This window comes from Ornithorhynchus anatinus, chromosome 3 (assembly GCF_004115215.2).
Source record: "Ornithorhynchus anatinus isolate Pmale09 chromosome 3, mOrnAna1.pri.v4, whole genome shotgun sequence".
Lineage (NCBI taxonomy): Eukaryota > Metazoa > Chordata > Mammalia > Monotremata > Ornithorhynchidae > Ornithorhynchus > Ornithorhynchus anatinus.
In genome coordinates this window covers 101,969,203-101,988,862 of record NC_041730.1, presented here as the reverse complement: position 1 = coordinate 101,988,862, position 19,660 = coordinate 101,969,203, and the positions used below count along the sequence as shown (strand labels likewise).

Below are 19,660 nucleotides of genomic sequence, written 5' to 3'. Positions count from 1 at the left end.
TATTTTAATGATTCCAGGAAACAAAACCTCAGGTGATGTGGCAGAGCTGTGAATAGAGAGAGTATAAGATAAAACAAAAGCCGAGTTGTAGTATCTATCAATTGTATTTATTGAGCACTTACTGTGTGCAGAGCACTATACTCAGTGTTTGGGAGAGTACAGTGTAACAGAATTGATAGACAGGTTCTCTTCCCACAATTATTTTACAATCTAGATTATGCGCAACCTTGAACAATGGAGTAATAGTAATAATAGAATAGTATCTACTAAGTGCTTATTATGTGTTAAGTAGTGTTCTAAGCACTGGGATAGATACAAGCTAATTGGGTTAATAATAATGATAACAATAATAATAGTTGTAGAATAAACTATTATTATTATATAAGGTTGAACACAGTCCTTGTCCCACATGGGGCTCACAGTCTTAATCCCCATTTTACAGATGGGGTAAGTGAGGCTCAGGGAAGTTAAGTGACTAGCCCAAGATCACACAGCAGATGTGGCAGAGCTGGGGGTCCTTCTGACTCCCAGGCCTTTGTTTTATCCTCTAAGTCATGCTACTTCCCCTGAAACATAGCATCAGGAAAATGGTGCACTCAAGAAGGAATAACCCAAACTATTCCAAGCTCTGCAGTGACCAGATGCATTTACAGCAAGGAAAACCTACAGAGTTACATGATGTAGAGGAAGTATCAGATAACCATATATGTACACAGTGTTTAAAACATCTGTTAAAATATTGCCATCCATAGGGGCACACGTACATAAATATTTTCTCTCTCTCCACAGGAAGTGAAAAAAGTAAGAGGAATGCCTTTTAATGTAGTACGCTGGAGACATTTGATTTAGTCTTCTAACTTTTCTTATAACATATGCAAGAGTCCAGGCAAACATTAGTAGAGACCACTGAATACACTCAGGGGACCTGGGTTGTTGCGCTACCTTGGTCTCCTCTCATCATCTTCACCATGGTGAAGTGTTTTGGCCAGTTAACCCTCATTGGACGTGGGATTATAATGTTTCTGGCTTTTGAGTTTTACCAACTGGATGTTGGTGGCTAAGTGGGAAATGGAACTATCTCTTTATCCCTGGAGGAAGGAGAAGAGAGTTGGGTAATCCTCCCGAAGGCACTTAGTTCAGTGCTGGGATATGGAAAGTTGAAGGCCAGTCATTATAAATGTTTTCCAATGTCATTCAGTCTGTCGAGTAGCAGGTCTGCTGTGTGACCTTGGGCAAGTCACTTGCTTCCCTGGGCCTCAGTTACCTCATCTGTAAAGTGGGGATTGAGACTGTGAGCCCCATATAGGACAGGGATTCTGTCCAACCTGATTTGCTTGTATCCACACCAGCGCTTAGTACAGTACTTGACACATAATAAACGCTTAACAAATACCACAATTATTATTATTATTAGTCAAAATAGACTTAGACTTCTTGTAGGCAAGGAATGGGTTTACCAATTTTCTTATATTTATACTCTCCCAAGAGCTAAGTATAGTGCTCTGCACACAATTAAGCACTCAATAAATATGATTGACTGACTGGGGCCAGAGAGCAACCTTTGGGAATAAAATTCAAGTAAAATTCCTGCCCCCTCCTATTTTAGCTCTCTGATCTCCTGCTTCAGCCCACCCTGCACGCTTCGCTTCTTTAGCACCAATTTACTCACCATCCCCAGATCTCATCTATCTCACCACCTTCCCATGTCCTGTCTCTGGCCTGGAACTCCCTAACACCTCATTTACACTAGACCACCACTCTCCCCACCTTTAAACCATTATTAAGGTCACATCTCCACCAAGACACCTTCCCCAATTAAGCCCTCTCTTGCCCGACTGCCTTTCCCTTCAGGGAATGTGTCTGCTAGTTCTCTTGTATACTCTCCCAAATGCTTAGTATAATGCTATTCACATAGCACTTAGTAAATACCATTGATGATCATTATGATAATGATAATCACCATCCACTGTGAGAAAAAACTTTCCTTTTGTGTCTTTTGAACTGTTCAAATTGCAATGGATTCTCCTTCATCCTGATGTGGTGGAGAGCAATTCTGTAGATTTCAAGATTTCCTTTTCTTTTCTGTTTTTCCTCATCTGGAAGTGGCATTATGTAACAAACCTGTCTGTCTTGACTATTCTACTCTGTTCCTTCTCCTACTCTCTTTGATCCTCCTTGAACTAAAGGTGCCCTTCGAATTACAAAGGAATGGTTAACTGAAAAGTATTACTCTTATGCATACTGAGCATGGAAGCTTATCAATCTGCTCCTTCATCTGCAATTGTACTCAGTCCTTCCAAAGCCATCCCTCTCTTTCCATACTGTTGGAGTGTAGTGGACAGGTGCTACTCACTTTATTCATTTGGAGCTAATGGGGTACTGTTTTGAACACAACACCCATGTTCCATAACTCCCTGTATTAAACTCTGAGCTCCCACGTCGTTGCCATAAGAAATAACCCCTATATGACATGCCTCTTAACTCGTTAAAATCCAGTTGAAATAATCCTCAGAGAAAGACCTATGCTTTCAATTGCAAACTGCTTCACTCTCTCTCAAATTTCCACTTCTGGATGTAATGTTGAATTGCATTACAATTCAAGTAAATCAACCTTAAATGCAAGTTCAAACAACCTGTGAAACCCTGGGTTCCAACTACTTTAGGTGGCATATACTTGATGTCTTGCGACAATTCAGCTCAGTTTAAATGTAGCTTTACGAGACAGAAAGATACAAGGTTGAACACCTTTTCTGTTCAAGTGACACATCTGCAGTTTCCTTTTAAGAAATCTTCTACCAAAGGAACTTTCTATTTTATGTTCACAGCATTTTACTCACGTCACAGGCACTCATAATGTGGAATTTAACTTTCTTTTCACAATATTTTCTCCTTTAGCTTAGTTCTTTTTCCCCCCTGTTTCCCTAAACAACCCTTTCCGTCTTTGTTTCGGTTTTTTCTTGAATTCCTTGTCCATTTTCCATTTCTCAGTGGCTTCCTTTTTCTCATCTATTCTCAAACATCCTCTTTCAGAACTCTCTCTTTGCTCTTTTTCTTCATTGTCTTAGTCTCCAATCCAATGCGTACCTTCCATCTGAGCCAAGGCTCCTAGACATTTCACTTACTTGTCCCACTCCTATAAAAAGTGATCAGACCCAATTCAGGACTTGTCTCTCCCAATTTATTTGGATAACTTTACTTTTCTGATGTCTTTTTGGCCTGCCAGACTGAAGTGTCATACTACTGCATTTTCCTGAAATTCCCTCAGGCAAAAACTGAAATTTGAGTCTCTGGAAGTTAAAAAACATTAGTTTTTACTGACTGTTATACGTAGCATATCTATTCTTATCTTTTTGCCTGGAAAATGTCTACCAACTCTGGCATTTAGTAGTACAATCTTCTGCTCACAGTAAGCGCTCAATAAATTCCATTTCTTGATTGATTAATTGCAGAGAGAGAATCAACTATGTTAACAACTTTTAGAGGCCAGTAGAAACTTGCAAAAGCCTTTCTCCACCTTCATACACCCCAGTCTCACAGGCCCTGAAATATGGGCCAGTAGGGCTTCATTCCTGTCTCTTGACACTGGTGGTACGGGAGTGAGATTAGCAGCCTTGGTCAAGTTCTCTATGATATTTATTGCATCCTTATTATGTGTAGAGCTCTGGACTAAGGGCTTGGGAAAGTACCACACAATAGAGTTTGTAGATGTGATCCCTGACCACAAGGAGCTTACAGTCTGTGGAGGATAACATGAATCACACAAAGGAGGTATAGAAGATTATAAGGATATATACGTAAGTGCTGAGAGCTGGGTTGAGTATCAAAATGATTAAAGGGTACATAATGATGATGATGGCATTTGTTAAGCACTTACTCTGTGCAAAGCACTGTTCTAAGCGCTGGAGGGGATACAAGGTGATCAGGTTGTCCCATGTGGGGCTCACAGACTTAATCCCCATTTTACAGTTGAGGGAACTGAGGCCCAGAGAAGTGAAGTGACTTGCCCAAAGTCACACAGCTGACAAACAGTGGAGCTGGGATTTGAACCCATGACCTCTGACTCCCCAGCCCGTGCTCTTTTCACTGAGCCATGCTGCTTCTCTTGCACATAGCCAAGTACATGGTCAATGTAGAGGGAGGGAGGATAGGGAAAGTGAACGCTCAGTCAGGAAAGGCTTCTTGGAAAAATGTGACTTTTAGGAAGGTTTTGAAGGTGGAGGAGAGTGGTGGACTGTCAAATATGAAGTGAGAGGGAGTTCTAGGCCTGAGGAAGGATGAGGGCAAAGATCGGTAGGTGGCAGATAGATGAGAAGGAAGTACATATAGTAGGTTTGTGTTAAAAGAGTGGGCTGTGTGGATTGATTTGTAGCCATCACTCATTCAATTGTATTTATTGAGTGCTTACTGTGCAGAGCACTCTATTAAGTGCTTGTAAAGTACAATTCGGCAATAGATAGAGACAGTCCCTACTCAACAGCGGGCTCATACCCCTTCTTTAATTCTGATGCAATTTTCTGTCTATTTTGGGATTAACCTTGGCCATACTGGGAAGGTAAGTGAGGTATGGCAGTAAGGGCAGGATGGGATGTATCTTGTCCGGGGACAGAAAAGTCTTAAAGTGACCCAGGGAAGGAGCAAGAAGGCATTATAGTCTCCTAGTCATAGGTTCATCATGTCAAATATATTTGCCAATTTTCTGGGCTTCTTAAGAATCTAAATCCTCATACAAAGGAAATCCACTTACTTCTCCTAAGGAAAACTTTGGGGAATGTGGAGTCAGAAACCTAATTCCCAGAAACTCTTTTTTTAACTATTGCTCAAGGTACTGCCTCTTCAGAGAATGTGACAATTGCTGTAAAGAGGAACCCAATAATTCAATCATATTTATTGAGTACTTACTATGTATAGAACACTGTACTAAGCAGTTGTGAGAGTACAATACAACATTAAACAAACAGGTTCCCTGTCCACAGTGAATTTACAGTCTAGAGTGGGAAGACAGACATTAATACAAATAACTTATTTGATATGTACATAGGTTCTGTGGGATTGGGCTGGGGTAAGAACAAAGGGAGCAAGTCAGAGGGTGTGAGGCAGAGAAGGAGCCAGGGGAAGAGATTGAGAAGAAGTGGTCAGAGAGATAGGAGGAGAACCAAGAGAGGAGGACAGTGTCAGTTAAGCCAAGGTTGGATAAAATTTCAAGGAGGCAGGGGTAGTCTACAGTGTAAAAAGGCAGTTGGGAGGTCTAAGAAGATCATAATGAAGTTGAATCTACCTAGAATAGAGTTGAAGCCATCAAATTGTCCATCTTTGAGCTGGAGTACCATATTTTCCAAGGGTATATGTTACTGTTTCCAAAAATACTTCCTCTATCCTCTTGATTTTGAGTTACCCCTCTTCAAGTCACCTTTCCACCACTGTTAGATAATCTGTAACATCCATTCTCTTCATTTGCTCCACCTTGTAACATTGTGCTGATGGAAGTAGAGCTTCAATGCTAGTAGTCTTAAAGCAGTCTGACCTAGTGGATAGACCACTGGCATGGGAGTCAGAGAACTTGGGTTCTAATCTTGGCTCTGCCACTTTTTGGTTGGGTGACCTTGGGCAAGTAACTTAACATTTCTGTGCCTCAGTTACCCTGTGACCTCTACTTGAGTAAGAGATTGTGTCCAACCAGATCATCTTGTATTTACCCCAGCACTTAATACAGCATCTCACATATGGTAAGTACTCAACAAATACCATAAAAAATAGTAGACTGAGCTGATTCCAGGACTTTAATTTCTCCGATCCCACCTTGCCACTAGACCTCGCCTTTCACTGATTCATGGTAGAAGTAAAACTGCTTAACAAATTGGATTGTAGCATTTGGGATTTGTCCAGTTCTAGCATTATAGGACATGCTCCATTTTCCAGTGAGAAGCAGTGTGGCCTAGCGATGATGATGATGATTGGCATTTGTTAAGCATTTACTATGTGCAAAGCACTGTTCTAAGCACTGGGGTAGATACAAGGTAATCAGGTTGTCCCACATAGGGCTCAGAGTCTTAATCCCCATTTTACAGATGAGGGAACTGAGGCACAGAGAAGTTAAGTTGACTTGCCCAAGGTCACACAGTTGATAAGTAGGAGAAGCAGCATGGTGGAGTGGATAGAGTACGGGTCTGGGAGTCAGAATGTCATGGGTTCTAATCCCGGCTCTGCCACTTGTCCACTGTGCGACCTTGGGCAAGTCACTTTAACTTCTCTGTGCCTCAGTTATCTCATCTGTTAAATAGGGATTAAGACTGTGAGCCCCATGTGGGACAACTTGATCACCTTGTGTCAATCCCAGTGCTTAGAACAGTGCTTTGCACATAATAAGCACTTAATAAATATCATAATTATTAAGTGGCAGATCTGGGATTAGAACCCACAACCTCTGACTCCTAAGCCCAAGCTCTTTCCACTAAGCAACAGCCTAGGAGTCAGAGGATGTGGGTTCTGAGCGTGGCTCAGTGGAAAGAGCACGGGCTTTGGAGTCAGAGGGCATAGGTTTGAATCCTGGCTCTGCCACTTGTCAGCTGTGTGTCTGTGGGCGAGTCACTTCACTTCTCTGGACCTCAGTGACCTCATCTGTAAAATGGGGATTAAGACTGTGAGCCCCACGTGGGACAACCTGATTCTCCTGTGTCTACCCCAGCGTTTATAACAGTGCTCTGCACATAGTAAGCGCTTAACAAATACCAACATTATTATTATTATTATCCCTTGGAGAAGTCACTTAACTTCTCTGTGCCTCATCTGTAAGATGGGTTTTAAGATGCTGAGCCCCCTGTGGGTCAGAGACTCTATCCAATATGAATACCTTGTCTCTACCTCAGTGCTTAGTACAGTCCTTGGCACATTGTAAGCCTTTAACAAAAACCACAATTATTATTTATTATTATTTTTCCATAATTTCACCATATTACCTTAGATGTCTATGAAAGCAATAATCACTACACCTGCTCAACTATTTTTCACATTCGGTGCCTTCTGACCTCATCCCACTAGTGTCAGCAACACTCTAATCTCAAATACCAACCTTGACTAAGTCATGTAAAAATGCAAATTTAGACAGGACTATTAAAACATTAAGTTGATGGTTGATATTATAACTTTAAAATAAATAACTCGTTTCAATAATTTCTTCCATTTCATCAGTGATGACTAAATGAAATGTTTGGGTTGTCAAAAATAGGCACTATTATTTGCCAATGTATTAAAGAGGAGTAAAGAGACAGAGAGAGAAGTGAAGCGGGGGGGTGGGCAGTGGTATTTCCTCTGTTGTTGCCTTACCTGATGCATCTTGTGTGCTCTGGGGAGACATGGCCCAAAATGGTCATGGGGGAGGGCACTCCTACTTCAGTTGGAGTTGTGGGGGCAGTGCTCTTGGCCACCTCCACTTAAACTGTCCTAAAACTGACAATCTTCATGATGGTGTAACACTTGGGATTTGTTGCAAAAATGTCGAATGAAAGTAATTCCCCCTTGGCTATTTCCTTTAGTAACTTCTTCCTTGTACTTTTCTTTTTCTTCTCAATAAATCACTGGGTCACTTCCATGTTTCTCAGAGGATGAATCTTCAGGCCATCCCCTTTCCTGACGTATAGGAAGGAAAAGTTCTTTTCATCCCCTACCTATTTATCTTGCTCCCTTGTATTTGATTGCATAAGAGGTATTAAGGCCCCTAGGATTGCTTTGTGGACTAATGTTATAATATTAAATTTCAGGTTTTCTTCCTTCTCGAGGTATAAGGACGGGTCCTATTATTGGCTCAGGCTCAGGCAGTGGAAGTCACTGGGGTTCTTCTTGTCTATCCTGAATTGTTCATGCCTGGTCCCTCCTTGTGCCTAGGTCCCCAGGAGCCAGATCCAGGGGAGCAGTCCAGAAAGCGCTCAGCAGAGCCAATTAAGAGACTTTGAAGAATCTTGCAAGAGGGGATATGAGAGTTACTCTAACAGCACATTCTTTCCAAAGTGCTCAATTTAAGTCTGCCAGCAAGGGCAATTACACTAAAATAACTGAATAGTACTAGACACTGAATGACTTGGTTCAACATCACTGATGTATTATCTTCCTGCTGTAAGGGAAATGTAACTTCCTGGAGAGTTGAAGAATATCAGTAATTGTACTCTAAGGGCTTCATCTTTCAGCAGTTACAGGTTTGAAGCTCCATAGAAACTAGAGAGGATTCCACCTATGTAACATGTTTCACAGAGGCAGTGGGACCAGTCACAGGTTGATTTATTCATTCATTCAATTGTATTTATTGAGCACTTACTGTGTGCAGAGCACCGTACTAAGTGCTTGGAGAATACAACTGGGAAGCAAATGAGACAATCCCTACCCAACAGCAGGCCCACAGTCTAGAAGGGGTGGACAAACAACAAAATAAAACAAGCAGGTAGACATCACTAGCATCAAAATAGATAAATAGAATTATAGCTATATACACATCATTAAAAAAATAGAGTAATTAGTATGTAGAAATATACGCAAGTGTTTTGGGGCAGGGAAGGGGGTAGAGAAGAGGGAAGGAGTAGGGGGAATGTGGAGGGGAGAAGGACCAGAGGAAAAGGGGGGCTCAGTCTGGGAAGGCCTCCTGGAGGAGGTGAGCTCTCAGTAGGGCTTTGAAGAGGTGAAGAGAGCTAGTTTGATGGATGTGAAGAGGGAAGGCATTCCAAGCCAGAGGTAGGACTTGGGCCAGGAGTCAATGGCAGGACAGGTGAGAACAAGGCACAGTGAGGATGTTATCGGCAGAGGAGCGGAGTGTGCGGGCTGGGCTGTAGAAGGAAAGAAGAGAAGTGAGGTAGAAGGGGGTGCCTCCTCCCCCTCCCATCCTTAACTGTTGGAGTTCCTCAGGGGTCAGTTCTTGGCCCTCTTCTGTTCTCCATTTACACTCACTCCCTTGGTGAACTCATTTGCTCTCACGGCTTTGACTACCATCTCTACGCAGATGACATGCAGATCTACATCTCCGCCCCGTCCTCTCCCCCTCCCTTCAGGCTCGCATCTCCTCCTGCCTCCAGGATGTCTCCACCTGGATGTCGGCCCGCCACCTAAAACTAAACATGAGCAAGACTGAGCTCCTCATCTTCCCTCCCAAACCCGGTCCTCTACCAGACTTCCCTATCACTGCAGATGGTACGACCATCCTTCCCGTCTCTCAGGCCCGCAATCTCGGTGTCATCTTTGACTCGTCTCTCTCGTTCACCCCACACATCTGATCTGTTTTCAAGACCTGCCGGTCTCACCTTTACAATATCACCAAGATCTGCCCTTTCCTCTCCACCCAAACGGCTACCTTACTGCTATAGGCTCTAGTTATAGCCCGGCTAGACTTCTGTGTCAGCCTTCTCTCTGATCTCCCTTCCTCCTCTCTCGCCCCACTCCAGTCTATTCTTCACTCCGCTGCCCAGCTCATCTTCCTACAGAAACGTTCTGGGCATGTCACTCCCCTTCTTAAACACCTCCAGTGGTTGCCTATCAACCTCCGCTCCAAACAAAAACTCCTCACTCTAGGCTTCAAGGCTCTCCATCACCTTTCCCCTTCCTACCTCTCCTCCCTTCTCTCTTTCTACTGCCCACCCCACATGCTCCGCTCCTCTGCCGCCCACCTCTTCACCATCCCTCGGTCTCGCCTATCCCGCCATCGACCCCTGGGCCACATCCTCCCGCCGTCCTGGCATGCCCTCCCTCCTCACCTCCGACAATCTAATTATCTTCCCCTCTTCAAATCCCTACTTAAAGCTCACCTCCTCCAAGAGGCCTTACCCTATTCTCCCCCCTTTCCCTCTCCTCCTCCCCCTCTCCCGTCCCACCCCCCCAGCACTGTACTCGTCTGCTCAACTGTATATATCTTCATCACCCTATTCATTTTGTTTATTTTGTTTAATGAGATGTACATCACCCTGATTCTATTTATTTGCCATTGTTTTTATGAGATGTTCTTCCCCTTGACTCTATTTGTTGCCATTGTTCATGTCTACCTGTCTCCCCCGATTAGACTGTAAGCCCGTCAAAGGGCAGGGACTGTCTCTATCTGTTGCTGACTTGTACATTCCAAGCACTTAGTACAGTGCTCTGCACATAGTAAGCACCCAATAAATACTATTGAATGAATGAAAACTGATGGAGAACTTTGAAGCCAATAGTGAGGAGTTTTTGCTTCAAACTGGAACCTGGAACAGAAAATAGTTCAAGTGAAATTGCCCTAGTACAATGTTTTCTGGACCATTTACCCAAACTTCACCCCATTGGATGTAAGTAAATACTGCCAGCTCACTCTCTGCCCAGGAACTGACAAAGTAGGAGATAAAAAAACAAAACAATAATAATTGATGGCCAAAGATGCCCAGGACCAAACCTTCCTGGGTGAAATCTAAGCTTTGGGATCATGAATGGAGTTGCTCTAGGCAGATGTGGACAGTGACATACAAACAGATTCCTCTACTCTTACCTTGGGGGCAGACACTCAATCAATTAATCAATCAATTGTATTCACTTAGAGCCTACCCTGAACACTATAATGAGCTGACAAGTAAAAATTCAGCACAATCATCCAACCTTTCTGCTTTCCCCGCTTAACTGAGCAGTCAAGCAGTAGATTATATTGAGCAACTACCTACTATAGGTAGGACTGTACCAAGTACTTAGGAGACTTCAGTGGCATTAATATAGGTGATCCTGCATTTAAGGAGTTTACAATCTAGTGGGTGATACAATTAAATAAATGACGGACAGGAGGAAGTACTAGAAGATATGTGTTCATACTTATGGTCCCCTCTAGAATGAAAGCTCTCCCACTAGACTGTAAACTCATTGTAGGCAGGGAATTTGTCTAAGTTACTATATTGTAATCTCCCAAGTGCTTAGTACAGTATTCTGCACCTCTGCACATAGTAATTACTCAATAAATATGATTAAATGAATTTGAATAAATATGCTTGACTGATGGGATGGGTGGTATTAGTACTTAAAGGCCTAGATATGGGAAAGAGCTAGGGTTGGCTTATATGAAGTGGGGAGATAAGCAACTACAGTAATTTGGAATGAGATTCATTTCAGAAAAGCTTTGAAGATGGGGAGAGCTGTAGTCTGTTGGACTTTAGTGAAGAGGGAATTTCAGGCAAGGAGAGTGGGAGCAAGAGGGCATTGGCAGGAGAGATGAGAAAGAGGCACAGTGAATTGATTAGTTTGAGACGAATGAATATTGGAAGTTGTTTTATAGTGGAAGAAGAGAATTGATAATAATAAAAATAACAATAATAATGATAATTATGGCACTGTGCCTACTGTGTGCCAAGCACTGGACTAAGTCCTGGAATAGGTACAAGATAATCAGGTTGGACACAGTCCCTGTCCTCATGAGACTCACAATTTAACTTGATGGGAGTAGAATTTAATCCCCATTTTACAGGTGAGAAAACTGAAGCATAGAGAATTGAAGTGACTTGCTCAAGCCTAAAGTCACACAGTAGACAAGTGGCAGAGCCAGTATTAGAACCCAGGTCTTCCATTTCCCAGGCTTTTCCTCTTTCCACTAGTCCATGCTGTTTCCCATGAGTATGATTAATAGGATAGATTAATAGGATAAATAGGAAGTGAAGGGCTGATGGAGTGTTTAGGGCTGATGGAGTGTTTTGAAACTAATTGTTAGATGTGGAACAGAATGGGAACCCACTGGAGGTTTTTGAGAATCGAAATGACCCAAGCAGCAGAGTTAAGAATGGGCTGGAAGGGGAGAGCCTGGAGGCAGGTAGATAAACTAGGAAGCTGATGCAGGAGACAAACCAGATTATTACGAGCAGCCTAGTATGGTGGTCATTTGAATGGAAACATTCTTCTGGTTGACTTTTATGTTAGTATTGATCCCGGACCCAGCCAGATCACATCAGTGTTAAGGATCAACCACTCCCAGAAGAAGACATCAACAGGGTACTAGTAAGAGTTAAGTCGTTTAAAAATGATTAAACTTTCCCTTGGTTTCTCCAGTAATGGCTTGGGGCTGCTGTGAAAACCAAAATCTAAATTGCAAATTCTTTAAAACCCATGAAAAAAAGAGTTAAAATGACAGTGCTCCAAATACCAACTGTCAGGAAACTCTTTTTTGAACCAGGAGTCATGCTGGTGAATCATAAGAAGAATCGTAAGAAGAAATAGTCTCTAGGTTCTGGACCAAATGGATTTCAGCTACTCCTTACTAAATTGGGAAAAAGCTCACTAGTTTCAGGTCACAATTTCATTTAGTTGTTAATGAGTCAGGATCATGTGAGCTGGTAAAAATTTGGTTTCTGAATTTTTTTTCAAATGCTTCCTTGGCCTTATTGCACACCCAGCTGGTGGATATGATGTCCCTGATACTTTAAATTCTCCGGCTTTATAACTTTCCAAATCTGTTCACAAATTATGCTTTGTAGGTAGGATTGATACACCATGAATTTGAAAGAAGATGACCAAAATTTGTTCAAAAAAGTCCAATTATTGCTCTAAAAAATGGTTCCATTCATTCATTCAATCATATTTATTAAGCTCTTCCTGTGTTTACAATACAGCAATAAACAGACACATTCCCTGTCTGCAATAAGCTTATAGTCAAGAGAGGGAATGTTCCAGATTCTGGAACATTAAAAAATTGGTCCAATTAGATTAACCCCTCAGGTATGCTCATCCAAGGCTAAATGAGTTTTAGAAAATATTGGCTTTAGATTAGTTAGGGGACCTCTGCGTCCTTGGATTGAAGAGAGAGGGAACATGTTTTTCCCTTTCAAAGTATGTCAGAGTCACCAGAATATTCGTCTGAACTGTCCTAGACTGGAAACTCCTTCTGGGTAGGGAATCAAGGATGTGTGCTCTACACACAGTCTTTATTCAATAAATATGTTTGGATGAGAAGTTCCTCTAGAGCAAGACATCTTGGGGTAGATTTATCAATTGATCATTCAGTGGTATGAACTCAACACTCATACTGTGTCCTATGTCCTAAGCATTTGGGAGGATATAATAGCTGTAGATACAGTTCCTGTCCACAAGGAGTTTGCAGTCTATTCTAGAGAAAGTTTGTGTATTGGAGACCCATTGTCAAAGAAATAGCTCTGGGCAATAGTTAAGGAATATAGAATTTTTATTTTAAGTAGAAGTTTGAGTTCTTATATGATGAATTGATTTATCTCCTCGAGGTAAGAATTAGAATGGATCCTCACCCACATTTTAGACCTGCATCTTCGTGTAGCATCTTTCCAGATATTGGAGCTAGAGAATGTGGGGCAGGGACATGTGAGTCCAGGTAGAAGTCCTGCAGAGATGAAATCTCTTTTCTCATTCCCTGTAGTATCCTGAATTTTTTTGTGTCACTCAATAATTATGGTATTTGTTAAGCACTTCGTGTCAGGCACTGTTCTAAGCACTGGGGTAGATAGAAGTTTATCAGGTTGGACACAGTCTCTGTCCCACATGGGCCTCACTGTCTAAGTAGAAGGGAGTAGGATTTAATCCTCATTTTACAGTTGAGGAAACTGAGGGACAGAGAAGTTAGGTGACTTGCCCAAGGTCACAGAGCAGTTGACAGAGTTAGGATTAGAGCCCAGGTCCTCTGGCTTTCAGGCCCATGCTCTTTCCAGGAGGCCATGCTGTTTATGACTGTGCCTCGTTCCTGCCTGTCCCACCATTGATCCCTGGCCCACATCCTACCTCTGACCTGGAATGCCCTCCCCTCTCACATCTGCCAAACATACTCTCTCACACTCTTCAAAGCCTGATAACTCACCTCCACTAGGAGGCCTTCCCAGACTGAGCCTTCCCTTTCTCTCTGCTCCTCCTCCCCTCCCCATTGCCTCTACTCCCTCCCTCTGCTCTACCCCTTCCCATCTCCACATTACTTGTATATATTTGTACATATTTATTACTCTATTCATTTTATTAATGATGTGCATTTATTTATGGTTCTATTTATCTATTTTGATAATAGTGATGTCTGCCTACTTGTTTGGTTTTTTTGTTATGTCTCCCCTTTCTAGACTGTGACCCCATTGTTGGGTAGGGATTTCTCTATCTGTTGCCAAATTGTAGTCTCCAAGTGCTTGGTACAGTGCTCTGCACACAGTAAGTGCTCAATACATATCCTTGAATGAATGAATGAATGACACATACTTCACACACCCAGTATTCTTGCCACAACTCAAGTTATTTTTTGGGTCAAACTGTATCTAGTGTTCTGAAGGCAATTGATGCTTTCACTATTTTTACTTGTACCCAAATGAAGTCCCTATCGAATATGATTTGCTGCTGGGCAACATGTTGGGAGACATTCATTCCCCCCTACTGCATAATGAGAATAAGGTTTAGTGACTGCATTTTTAATGATGTTGTAGTTATTTCCATGTAACTCTAAATCATTTTTACAAAAATTTATCATTAAAGGAAGGATTTTTTAAAAATAGTTTTACATTGCATGAAGAAGAAACACTTGAATAAACAGTAATTACAGAAGTGAAATAACACCTTTTTGTTTTTTTAAGATCAGACCAAAATCCCCAAACAACTCCCTTTTTAAGTACTTTATTTTTAGATCTAGGTATTACTGACATTTATCTAAATGAGTAAATCTAATCCTCTAAGGTGTTTTGAAAAGCCTCAAAGAGCTAAAGGCCGATCCAAAATACAATAGAGGAATAGACGATAAAGGGGACATTTCAGCTCTTGCACTTAACCTCAAACATCAAAGAAATGCCGAGGAGAAATTTCTCTCTCTAGATCTTTGATTACTGTCTTTTGGAGAAATAATCCGTGCATATTTTTTTTAAGACTATTGTTATTTTAAAGCCATTAACAGATTCCACAGGAGCAGTCTTAATTTTTTCAAACTAGCACCATATTCTTTATTGTGTTTCCTGGCATTCTTGCTTTGTAACCAGCCCATGTTTTCTTTACTGACTTTAACACTAAACCATTTCATTGTTAGTGTTTCTGTGTGTGTTGTGATATTTCATTCTTATGGGAGCCTACAGTGTACATTGGTTGATATGCACACAGATGGTCTACATTATATATACTTATATACCTGTCCTTTGAGATTGAAGAAGAAGCAACCCGTGATGATATTTTACACATATCTGGGTGTGTGGCTGATAAGACATGACTGACAGCCTCATTCATTGTATCACATACAGATTTCCTTTTGCTGCATTGTTGCAGTACCTGGTACTATTTTCTTTTATCCCAGATTGGTGCTAAAATCTTCCTGAAATCTCTAAGTAGTTTCCACATTTGTGATGGCTCTATATCTGGCTGCAGAATGTAGATCTACAGCTGTCTTTCAACTGCCTACTACTAAGCACATTATTTGAGGTTTCTGTTTCATATTTGTGGCTGGGAAACTGAATAGAAAATCAGCCTTAGAGAGTGTAAAGAAGGACATCACTCTTCTTGATGATTCTGGACAGGGATCAAGTCTACCAACTCTATTATATTGTACTCTCCCAAACATTTAATATCGTGCTGTGCACACAGTAAGCATTCAATAAGTAACAATGATTCATTATTGATTGACACTTCTCACTTTTGACCTTATCTGTTTTTTCTTAATCTACTACCTTAAAACTGAGTCTTTTTTCATTCTGTGGCCCGTGTCCATTAAATTTAATATGACGGTTAATACTGTCTGGCCAATATCACTTAAGTAATCTTGATCAGCAAATTATTGACATTTTATTTTGCTCCAAATAAAGATGACAGCTACTATAAACTGCATAATTTCCTGCTGGTGATCCTGGGGGAAGCATACTTTCAGAAATGTCCTTAGAATTTATTTGAAAACCTGGCTGGTTTAGGGGTGCCCTTGGGATAAGGGTAGGAGCACAACATTCAACTTGAGTGTGTGCTTAGGTGAGGCACTGGTATACTTTTCAATCAGGAAAGTTTCTTTTTGGAGGCTCCACTATTGTTAATGTTACTCAAACAAATTCATTCATCCCCATGGGCAGGGAATATATCTACCAACTCTGTTGTATTGTACTATCCAAAGTACTTGTTTATGGAATATATCAAGTGCTTACTGTGTGTCACTGTTCTAAACACTGGGATGGCATGGGACTCTCAGTCCAAGTTGTAGGGAGAACAGGTGTTGAATCCCCATTTTAGAGTTGAAGAACCTGAGGTACAGAGAAATGACTTGCCCAAGCTCTCACAGCAAGCAGTTGTCAGAGCCGGGATTAGAACCTAGGTCCTGCACCTCAAAGGCTTGTGCACTCTCCACTAGACCCATTGCATCTCTTTGTGTAGTGCTGTGCACATGGTAAATATGAAATATAATTAATTGATTTAACTACATTAAGTGCTTACTGTGGTCAAAATGTCCTACTAAGCTTTAGGGTAGGTAATAATTATAATGGTAATAACATTTACGTGCTTATGCCAAGCACTACATTAGACACTGTGGTAGATACATGATAGGAAGGACAAAGTCCCTGCCTCACATGGGGCTCACAGTCTAAGGGGGAAGGAGAAAGTATTGATTCCCCATTTTACAGATGAGGAGACTGAGGGCCATAAACATTAAAGGACTTGCCCCAAATACTAGAGCAGGTCAATAGCAGACTCAAGATTGTTATACAGGTCCTCTGACTGCTAGGCCTAGGCTCTAAATAAAGGGTAAATAACACTTGATCCCTAGCCCTGAAGGGATTCACAGTGTAAAAATGGGACTGAGGGACTGACAAAGGTCACTTCAGGAAATAATAAATTCATGAAGTTAAAATGATGTAAAATCACAAGGACAATTATAGCATTTTGATTGATAAGATGTTATTAGATCTCTTATTGGAATGAAAAAATTTGCTAGTAGTGGAAATATAGTCTAAATATCTTCATAGTCATAAACAAAATTCAGTGTACATAGAAAATAAATATTGCACATTGTTTTAAGAAATGATTCTATTACTTTAAGACATCCTGATACTGATTAAACTTCTAAAGGCATTAGGGGCTCATTTTTGTTTATTGCTAATGGTGAAAAATAGCATCTTTAAGGTACTTCTTTCTACTGAAATTTTAATGTCTAAATCCTGCCTACAACCAATGATAGATAGCTATAGTAAATGGAAGGTAAAGGAGGAAGTAATTTTGAGTTTTATCTGGGAATATGTTTATATCTGCATGTTTGCAGACTACATTCTCAAACTCAATCATATTTATTGAGCACTTACTACAGTGTACAAGGGGTGACAGACATCAGTATGAATGAATCAGTAGTTTATAACATCTAATTTAAAGATATATATATATAAGTGCTGTGAGGTTGAGGTTGGGGCAAATATTAATCTTCCCAAGCTCACATATCCAAGTGCATAGACAACACAGAAGGGAGAGTAAGCTGGGGAAAAAAGGCCTAATTTGGAATGGTGTCTTGGAGAAGACTTGACCTTAATAATGATTTGAAGGTGGAGAAAGTAGTAGTCTGATGTATATGGAGGGGGAGAGAGTTCCAGGATAGGGTGAGGATGTGGGAAAGGGCTGGGTGGCAAGATTGGTGAGATTTGGGGCACAATGAGTAAATTATCACAAGAACTGAGTATGTGGGTTGGACTATAGTAGGAGATTAGTAAGGTGAAGCTGGATGAGGGCAAACTGATTGAATGCTTTACAGTCAATGGTAAGGAGCTTTTGTTTGATGCAGAGGTTGATGGGAAGCCACTGGAGGTTCTTGAGGAGAGGAGAGAGTTGATCTGAAAGTTTTTGTTAATAAATGTTCTTTACAGTGGAGTGAAGTGTGGATTGGAATGGGGATAGACACGAGGACATGAGGTCAGCAAGAGGCAGATGCAATAGTCAAGAAAATTAGAATAAGTGCTTGGATCATCATGGTAACAGTTTGGATAGAGATGAAGGGGTGGATTTTAGCAGTGTTGTGAAGGCAGAACTGAAAGGATCTCTTGGTGGATTGAATATGTGGATGGAATGAGAGATGAGTCAAGGACAAAGCCAAAGTTACAGGCTTGTAAGGTCAGGAGGATAGTGGTATTATCTACTGTGATGGGAAGGACATGGAAGAATAGGGTTAAGTTGGGAAGATAAGGAGTTCAGTTTTGGACATGTTTGATTTGAGTTGTTGGTGGTGCATCCAAGTAGATATGTCTTGAAAGCAGAAGGAAATGTGAGATTTTAGGGAAGTAGAGGTTAGGGCTGGAGATGTAGTTTTGGAAGTCAATAGCATAGAAATGGTAATTGAAGTTATGGGAGCACATGAGTTCTCCAAGAGAGTGGGGCTAGAGGGAGAATAGAAAGAGACCTAGAACTGAGCCTTGAGGGACCTCCAACTGCCAGAGGGTGGGAGATAGAGGAGAAGACCAAGAAAAAGACTAAAAAGGAGCAGTCGGAGAAATAGGAGGAGAACCAAGAAAGGACAGTGTCAGTGAATCCAACATTGGATAAAGTTTTCAGGTGAAAGTGGTGTTCTACACTGACAAAGGAGCTTAGAGGTTTAGGAGAATTAGGAGGGGGTAGAGGCCATGAGGTTTGGCAAGAAGAAGGTCATTAGTTACTTTGGAGAGGGCTGTTTCCATGGAGGGAGATGGGTCAATAACTGGAGGGAATACTGGGGTCAAGGGAGGGATTTTTTTAGTATAGAGGATACATAAGCATGTTTGAAAGCAATGTGGAAGAAGCTGTTGGAAAAGTGAACAGTTGAAGATGGTAGTCAAGGAGGGAAGAAAGGAGTCAATCAGCCAATTGTATTTATTGAACATTTACTCTTTGCAGAGCACTGAATAAGTGCTTAGTAGAGTACAATATGACAATAAGCAGATACTTTCCCTGACCACAGTGAGCCTACAGTCTAGAAAAGAAGACAGATGGCAGTTGAGGAGGGAAGAAGGCAGGGGGCAAGTGTTTTTAAAAAAAGTATGAAGGGATAGGGTCAGAAGCACAGGTAGAGTGGATAGATTTAGAGAGATGAGAGATTTCACCTTGAGTTCCTGCAGGGAATATAGGGAGAGTCGAAGAAGGATAAGGAGAGTCGAAGAGGGTGAGGGAAGACGAGGGATTGATTGTAGAGGACCAGGGGAGATTTAGGGAGATCATGCCTGATTATTTCAATTTGGTTGATAAAGTATGTGGCCAGGTCATTAAGGGAAGGAGTTATAGGGGGCAGAGGGCCAAGAGGTTTGAGAAGGGAGTTAAATGTCTGGAACAACTGGTAGGGTAGTGGGTATGGGAGTGAAGTAGGAAACAGAAGTATTTTTGTTGGGCAGTGGAGAGGGCCAAATTGAAGCAGATAATGACGTTAAGATGGAGAAGATTTCTGTATTTTCTCCAACAACGCTTCACAGCTCAGGCACAGAAGCAGAGGAAGCGTATTGTTGAGGTGATGCAGGGTTATGAGTTAGTGGTAAGAGACCGTGAGAGGGACAGGGGAGCAAGGGGGTTCAGTGGAGAAGTTGTTGTTGAGTGTCAGGAGACTGTAGTTTGTGTATGGAAACCAACAAGATGACTATAGAATGCTGGAGGGGGTCAAAAAATTCTCCCTTGGGGGAAAAAGACACATTTACAGGGGGTGGGTGTATGGGAAAGATAATAGGTGACGAGGTTGTGGTCACATAGAGGAATTTCAGAATTGGTGAGGGTAGAGATTGGAGAGTTACTG

The 19,660-nt window shown here is 41.5% G+C and overlaps 1 protein-coding gene across 1 annotated transcript in view; it reads left to right on the top strand.

The window, feature by feature from the left end:
• CTNNA3 (catenin alpha 3) overlaps positions 1 to 19,660 on the top strand; it is a 1,377,490-nt gene that overhangs the window by 997,211 nt on the left and 360,619 nt on the right.